Genomic DNA, 9,111 nt, shown 5'->3' on the forward strand with positions numbered 1-9,111 from the left:
ATCTATTGGGTCTAGGGATTATATCTTATGGAGAGATTTTAATCCTATATGTGGTATCAGAGCAACCATAGATTAGGTTTAGAACTCTAATCATGTTTGCAAGGAATATATTAAAGTTTCTGGATTGAATCCATGGATTATGGGTGATTAGGTTTAAAACCCTAATCAAATTTATGAGGGATAGATTATAGTTTTTGGATTGAATCCATGAGATTTAAAACCATAATCAAAACTCTGATCGATTAGGGATGGTTGTTTTGAAACCCTAATTGATTAGGGATGATTATTTTGAAATCCTAATTGATTAGGGATATTTTTTTTAAAACCCTAATTAATTGGGGATGATTATTTTGAAACCCTAATTGATTAAGGATGATTATGTTTGAAACCCTAATCAATAAGAATTATTAGGTTTAAAACCCTAATTATTGAGGATGAATAGTACTCATGGTACTCCTAATGGGATTAAAAATAAATGAAGAAATATCATATTGGATGATTAATGTATTAAACAATGTTATTAGCATCTAATGTAATTTTAGGGACAATTTTTAGCCCCTTGTCTTCAAGTCTAAAATTACATATTATTTAGTTTGATGCGAGTAATATTAATTATGTCCCGGTATGAGAGATTTTCATGAATTTGATTAAGATGTAGACACCAAAGTGGTCTTCTTCATTGAATTTGTGAAATATCGGTCTTATACGGTAGTGGGATGTCTCTAGTTCTAATGCATGGCCATACACCCAAAAGAGGTGATTGTGTGTTAGTACTTAAAGGTCACATAGACAGTATATGGTTGAAAATTAACTAACTTAAGTAGTTTATATACCCAAAGGTGATAGCCCATCAAAGGTTGGAATATGTTTTCATGGCCATTGATATGTGGAGGGTTCGACAATTGCATGTTATGAATTCAGCCCAAAGATGTTTGCATAATGATGTTTGTAAACTCTCAATTGGTGTACTTATTTATTTTTGAGTTACACAGTACTCACATTATGCTAATGATATACATTGTTTATTTTTCAGTCACCTTTTCTGTCAATAATAATATGGTTACTATTGAAGTTCTTACTGGGTCCAATTTCAAGAAATGGAAAGAGGATGTATTTTTTACTATGGAAATGGCAGATGTTCACACATCCTTTGTTATGAATAAACCAGCGGCAAACCTTTTGATCTAGTAGCAAGGTACTTCTATATTCCCCTATGATCATTGGCTAGATGAGGAACCTGAACACACAAGGGAGGAAGCCACAAGAAATCCTGTCTCTTTCTCTTTCTCCCTCTCTCTCTCCAGAATGTACGTTGTGAATAATATTAGGGTTAGAGGAGGGACCTCGCTCTCTATTTATAAAGTTTTCCAATGGACCCACTCATCACAAGTCCAATGGTAAACTAAAGCCCATACTAGATAGCCCATATTAAACTAATTATAAAGACCGTATATCTCACTTAATTAGACCAAATAATTAGCCTAGTTTTAATAAAGTACAAAAACCCAATTAGTATAAGCCCACATAGAAATATTCTAACATTCTCCCACTTGGATGATATGAATTGCTATTAATTTTTGAAAGCTTATTTTGTCCTTAAAAAAACAATCTCAAGCTAATCATCACCTTAATACACGTGCCTTTATAATGGTCTAGAGACATCTCTAATAGATGTTCCATTAACTCCTTTTGAGTTATGGACTGGACGGAAACCTAGTTTGAACCATCTTAGAGTTTGGGGATGTCCTGCAGAAGTAAGGTTGTATAATCCAACTTTGAGCAAGTTAGACTCTAGAATTACTCGTTGCCACTTTGTTGCTTACCTTGATCATTCGAAAGGGTATCGATTTTATAACCCTTGCAGAGGTACTAGAATTGTGGAATCACAGACAATAAAGTTTCTGGAACTTGACGTGGCCTAGAAGGGTAGTTGTTCTCAGGCTATAGAGAACAGAAGTGAGGTTGGGACGGCTGTATTATTTACTCTACCTATTCAGATGGATGTAGAACCTACTACACCGGTTGATGCACCTATTGAGATACAGGAGCATGTTGTTGATATAGCTCCTACTAAGGTTCCTCAGGTTCAGGATGTGATTGTGGAGGCTCCACTCAGGAGATCCACTAGGGAGAGGAGGTCAGCCATACCACCAGACTACATGGTCTATTTGGGAAAACATAACTACGACATCTGTTATGTGATTGATCCAATTCCTTATTCAGATGTTATTTCTAGTCCTCAGTCAGATTTGTGGTCGGATGCAATGAAAGATGAGATGCAATCGATGAAATATGATGGTGTTTGTGAACTTGTTAAATTACCTAAAGGTTGTAAGCCCATCGGTTACAAATGGGTGTATAAGACTAAAAAGGATTCCAAAGGGAAGATTGAGAGATTTAAAGCCAGACTGGTAGCCAAGGGATTTACTCAAAGAGAAGGAATAGACTATAATAGGACATTCTCCCTAGTCTTTTCGAAGGATTCTTTTAAGGTAATCATGGCATTGGTAGCTCATTTTGATATGGAGTTGCACCAGATGGATGTAAAAACAACTTTTCTGAATGGAAATCTTGATGAGGCGGTCTATATGTTTCAACCTGAAGGTTTTGCAGTGAATGGTTCTGATCATCTTGTATGTAGACTTAATAAGTTTATTTATGGGCTCAAGCAAGCTTCCAGGCAATGGTACTTTAAGTTTGACAGTGTTGTGACTTCATTCGGTTTTGTTGAGAACCAGGCAGATCAGTGTATATATCACAAGGTCAGTGGGAGCAGATTTATTTTCCTTATACTTTATGTGGATGATATCTTGCTTGCAAGCAGTGATCTAGGACTGTTGCATGAGACAAAGCAATTGTTATCTGAGGAGTTTGACATGAAGGACCTTGGTGATACATCTTTTGTCCTTGGCATTGAGATCCATAGGGATCATTCTTGTCGACTGCTAGGTCTTTCTCAGAGGGCATCTATTGATCGTGTTCTGGAGGTTCAATATGCTGGATTACAAATCTGGGAATGTTCCAATTCTTAAGGGTGATAAACTGAGCTTAATACAATGCCCTAAAAGTAATATTAAGAGAGATTCAATGAAGAAAGGACCCTATGCTAGCGCACTTGGAAGTATCATGTATGCTCAAGTTGTGCTAGACCAGATATTGCTTTTGCAACAGGAGTCCTAGGTAGATATCAGTCAGACCCTGGTCACGATCACTAGGTTGCTGCCAAGAAGGTTTTGAGATACTTAAAAGCGGACAAAGAATTATATGTTGATTTACAGGCATGTTCAGGACCTACAGCTAGTAGGTTATACAGACTCTGACTTTGCTGGTTGTCAGGATGACAGGAAGTCCACATCAAGATATATTTTAGGTGGGGCAGTGTCGTGGAAAAGTGTGAAACAGAAATTGATAACTTCTTCAACTATGCAAGTAGAATTTGTAGCATGCTATGGAGCAGCTACTCAGGAAATTTGGCTCAGGAACCTCATAAGGGAATTGACAGTGTATGATTTTGTGGCTAGACCCATCCAGTTGTACTGTAATAACAATTCTGCTGTGTTGTTTATTGACAAAAATAAGAGTATCACAGGGTCTAAGCATATGGAGATCAAATATTTGACTACAAAGGAAAAGGCTAAGAAATGTGACATCACAGTGGAGCATATTGGTACAGATGATATGGTAGCTGATCCCCAAACTAAAGGCCTTCGCCCTTGTGTTTTTTAGAGATATGTCATTAGCATGGGCTTAGGGGCATCATGGGATGCGGTTGTTTAGTGGGAGATATTTTATTTTTCTCTATTGTGTAATAGAATTTTCATCTGTACTTTTACCTTTTGGTAATTTTGGGGATTATATTAACTGTCTTGTGCATGCAATTCTATTCAATAAAATGCAGTTTTGTTATAACTGTTGTATTTAACACGTGGGTATTTTATATGTTGGCATGTTATATATATAAAAGTTTGAAGTCTTAAGGTATGTGTTAACCTTGAGCAAAGGCTGGGGCATTCAGTTATTAGCCTCAAGGTATGTCTTATAACACATAAAGTATAACTCGAGTTATTGAAGATAAGACATACAGGTTCATTGGAACCATAAAGAATTTTCCCTAATGTGGTTGTATCACCTAAGGGAGAGAAAATTGGACTGACAAGGGTATAACACATATGGAACCATTATATGGGTGTTATCCAGTTGCCACACCACCATATTGAATCCATGTTAGTAGAGTTGAGAGCTCTCATGACCATAGAAGGTCCTGTGTCGTATACAAGATGCGGTTACCACCATGATTTGGTGTTTGAGACTCTATGGGACAGGCTTGACTATTAGAGATGTCTCTAGACCATTATAAAGGCACGTGCATCAAGGTGATGATTAGCCTGAGATTGTTTTTTTAAGGTCAAAATAAGTTTTCAAAAATTAATAGCAATTAATATAGCCCAAGTGGGAGAATATTAGAATATTTCTATGTGGGCTTATATTAATTGGGTTTTTGTACTTTATTAAAACCAGGCTAATTATTTGGTCTAATTAAGTGAGGCATGCAGTCTTTAATTAGTTTAATATGGTCTGGCTAGTGTGGGCTTTAGTTAACCATTGGGAAACTTTATAAATAGAGAGCTAGGTCCCTCCTCTAACCCTAATATTATTCACAATGTACATTCTGGAGAGAGAGGGAGAAAGAGAAAGAGATAGGGTTTCTTGTGGCTTCCTCCGTTGTGCTTTCAGGTTCCTCATCTAGCCAGTGATCATAGGGGAATAGAGGAGAAGTACCTTGCTATTGGATCGAAAGGTTTTCCGCTACGCTTTGCTTTACTATGGATCCCAAACAAGGTACACTTTTATTGATTATAGTTTCTATCCCATTGTTCTTGGTGTTCTTAATCTATCTATGGTGATCTATTGGGTCTAGGGATTATATCTTGTGGAGAGATTTTAATTCGACAATCTGTCTTACCCTGTTTCTCTTCTATTAAAGACAAGGATGCCCTAAACATTTTTCTTCAATTTTATTTATTGTTTTGATCTATTTGTCTAAAATAGAAAGGCATTGAAAAAATAATCATTGAATTTTTAATCCAATAAATAAGGGGAAGAGAACCCTGTTAGTGGTGTGGTGAGAGATGTTCTTCCTCCCATTACTAAGAATATGGTTGAGAGGAAGGATTCTTCTAAAATTAGTATGCAAGACAGCATAGATCAGGTCTAGGTTTCACTGGAAGAGAACTGTTCTCTTAGATTGAAGAACTGAAAGGGCTTTGGTTTTAAATTGAATACTTATTCTTCTGTTTAAGTTTGAATGGTCAGGGAAATCTACCAGAGGATCAATTAAAACACAACACATACAGCAGGCATTTTTTTGGACTTGAGCTGCATAATTATTGGAACTTAAATATGTGCTCTATTGTCCTGTATTCTAACTGAATCTCCTGATGCACATGTTGTCCTTCCAGTTGATCTGAATGAACCTGGTCAGTGTAAAACTTAGCTCAGTTAGCAAATGTAAAAAAACCTGTCGTGTGCCAACTTGGATCCTTGGAAAAATGTAGTATGCCATCTTGGTCCATATAAATCCATCAGAGTTTAAACAGTTTTCAAAAAATGAAATATTAATCGGAAATGTTAAAACTGAGCTGGGATCCATTAATTCTATAAATTGAGGAAGAAAAGAAAAAACTGTATTTGTAATATAAGGCTAATTAAACAAAAAAGTAGTAATGTTATCTGTCCAAATTCCCTGAACCTTCTTTAACCTGACTTTGTAGGCTAGATTATGTGCAATTCCTACCAAATATCTATCCTGCTTTAATGGTTTTACAACCTTAAAAAGTTTCAGGAAATTGTGAATGTCAAATAAAATAGGGAAGATCTGCCACGACCAAGGATTTGCTTCCATTTCGTCACCCAATTCATCAGTTGTTGTTAGTGTGTCCATATCTCTGTGGACTCTGTTACCATCTGCAGTGCTGTGCTGATTCCTTGCTGGATTCCCCTTACTTCTTCTTCTTGTGCACACCCTACATTCGTAATCCGTAAATAAATAAAAAAAGGGGGCGTACCCAGTGTACGGGGCTCCTATCACTGCAGGGTCTGGGGAGGGTCATAATGTACGCAGCTTTACCCCTGCTTCTCGGAGAAGCTATGCTGAAACAAATTGTCCATCATATATAATCATTGATTGCTCTCCCAGCTTCATTAGTTTGTTTATTAAAGCTTCCATCAGTAAGAATAAGTGAATGATCACCATTAGGCTAAATTTGGGCAGTTATATTGAGACAAAAGTTCATGATCCTTTTCCCATTTTGAGAGATGTTCATAATACTTATTGGGTTTGGTCTTTCGTTTGAGAAAATCATTTTGTTTCTCGCATTCCACAGAAAATATACTGTGATTGAAGTAATGCATAGAATTTTATTGTTTTTTCATGCTTGTGGATTGTTTCATTTGATAGCAAGGGCTGTACTAAGCAACCTTGACTTACATGTAGGTTTTCAGTTCTGAAACCTATGAGTACCTGCAGCCCAAACCACTCAAAAGAAACTAAATGAGAGAAAAAATGTCATTCTGAATTTCTGATTCAATCTCCTCATTACAAAAAACACATCTTTCTTCTAATGTGAATGAGTTTTGAGAGATTTCCCTTTGTAGGTAGAGTTCTAACAAGAATTTTTTACAGGAACAGTTTAAATTTTGGATGTGTTTCTAGATTCCAAAGAAATTCTGAACCAAGTGTATGAGGTTACTATTTCCATACTCTATTCATGAATAGGTGAACAGCAGCAGTTTTAGTTGTGAGAATGCTTAAAGATATTTTCAGTACCTTCTTAGCAACTTCCTCGTTTAATATGTGTTCAATTAATGTGTGATTCAATTCCCTATTATGAATTAACTCTTCAACTTTGGAGCACATTGGGTTGCCATACAGGCTTTGAGATTTGTGGAAACCTTGAATCATAGTTATCAAGGCATCGCCTAGGCATCTAGTTACCTAGGACGCCTTAGCTGTGTTAATTGGGCTTTTGAATTATCTGAGCTTGAAATGTTTGGGAGTAAGATCTGTGATGGAATCTTTAAAAAAACAAAAAACAAGGTGTCTGTGTTAGACTCTTCAGGTGAAATGTCATAAAAACATGGCTTTTGGGATCTTAATGTTGCAATCCATGGCCTTGCTTACCAATGTAGGGGAGAAGCAGTGTGACTAAAATTTAAACCAAAAAAAAATATTTATTTTCGTTTCAGATTTTTTCCTGCTCTCATGTTATTAAAAATGGAAACGTATTGAGGAAAAAGTCCCCTTATGAGTGACGTTGATTCAAAATTTAGCCATCTATTTGGGATTTAAAACCTAAGCTTCTGATCATTTAGAGAGAGAAAGAGTGTAAAGTAGTGGCCATAATGATGGGTGGAAACCCTGTTCTTGCAAGTTGCAATCATGCTTCTATCATTTCTAGACAAAAAGTAGGTGGTGGTGAGTTTCAGATTTGCCATAAAATTTACCATATTGACAGATTAGGAATTACCATATCTAATTAAGTTTTGGCCCAAAAAAAAAACTAGTTGATAGGGTTGGGTACGCCCATACACATGGAGAAGTGGAATCGAGGAATGGGCATCTTTCGCCTATATCTCTAATATAGGTATGTTTAGATTTAATTCGAGAATACTATATCTAAATCTAATTAAGGGAATAGAGTCTTACTCTATTTCGTATTCCTTGATGGGAGGAGATTCAAATGGTTCTAAAAAATGTAGACAATTTTATTATATACGATCATCTTATGTACTGGATTTGTCAGATCCTTTCTTCAATTAGATGTTAATGTGAATGGAGATGAAACCGTAACTATGTACCTGTAGTTCCCTAATAGATTGACCCTGAAAAAATAGGCAATATCCAATTATAAGAAATCCTGAGGAAATCACAATTGCGAAATTTACACTTTTTAAATTTTTATTTGTTCGAGTATATAAATACATTGCGAATATGGTTCAAGTAATAAATACCCAAGCGGAGTTCCATTGCCAGTGGATCCCCTGCTTGTTGCTTCCATTATACGGTGCGCCGACCTGTGTAGATATCTGATTTACAGCTCCCAATTAAAGAAGGTGAGATAGAAAAGAAAAACATGAGATTGTGGACATATATAGAAGTAAGGAAGGCTATACCTGGAGGTCTATAGCCACCTTGAAAGACAATGGAAGAAGGGGAAGAGAAGAGGCAGAGTGGAAGATGGAGAGGAGCAAAAATGGCAAAAAAATATGTTGGTAAGGGAGGGGAGCTATTCTGGATAGTTTTGTAATACCAAACTTATTATGAGTAATTTTGTTAAAAGAGAGGTATTTGATGGATTATTTTTGGTAAAAATAAGCTCAATTTTGAGTAATTTGTAATTTTTTTTTTATTGGCACACCTTAAGGATAATAGGTTGTATTTTTATACATTTTTTTTTTCCAATGAGTATAAATCCACTCAATTCACACATGTATTCGAAATTTACGATGACAATGATGATAGTGACATATTGACAAGTCACTTTTAAATTCATTTTTACCCTTTGTTTATGGATTTTTTAAGAATAAGACAAAGAGCAAACAAAACACAAATTTTTTTTTTTTAGTAGCTCAAACAAAATAAGGTAGACAATCTCATTAATTAAATGGAGTGTCTAAATGACACCTCCGTAGATGTATTTAATGACACCTCCGTAGATGTATTTAGAACTTGATATTTTCTTTTAAATGCCCATTGTCTTGTTTTCAAAAGGTTTGTAAAATATAGTATAAAAGGTTTTTAAAAATTAGTTAAAAACGTGACATATCATTATATCATTATCAAAAGTCATCATTATCATGCAAATATACATGTAAAATAACACAACTAACTTAAAAAAAAAAAATTGTCATAAGACCAAAAATTAAAATTACAAATTACTTGACACCTTGAAGGATATCCTACTATTATAATCCCACATCAGTTTATGGAGGCTAATTTCACACCAATTTCTTAAAAGAATTAATGTGGATTGATGTGATCTTCGATCCCCTCACCTTGTAAGTCGATTTATGAGATTGAGGTCTTTCAGGACCATATCACATACACTAATT

Source organism: Macadamia integrifolia, chromosome 3 (genome assembly GCF_013358625.1).
Source record: "Macadamia integrifolia cultivar HAES 741 chromosome 3, SCU_Mint_v3, whole genome shotgun sequence".
Classification (NCBI taxonomy): Eukaryota; Viridiplantae; Streptophyta; class Magnoliopsida; order Proteales; family Proteaceae; genus Macadamia; species Macadamia integrifolia.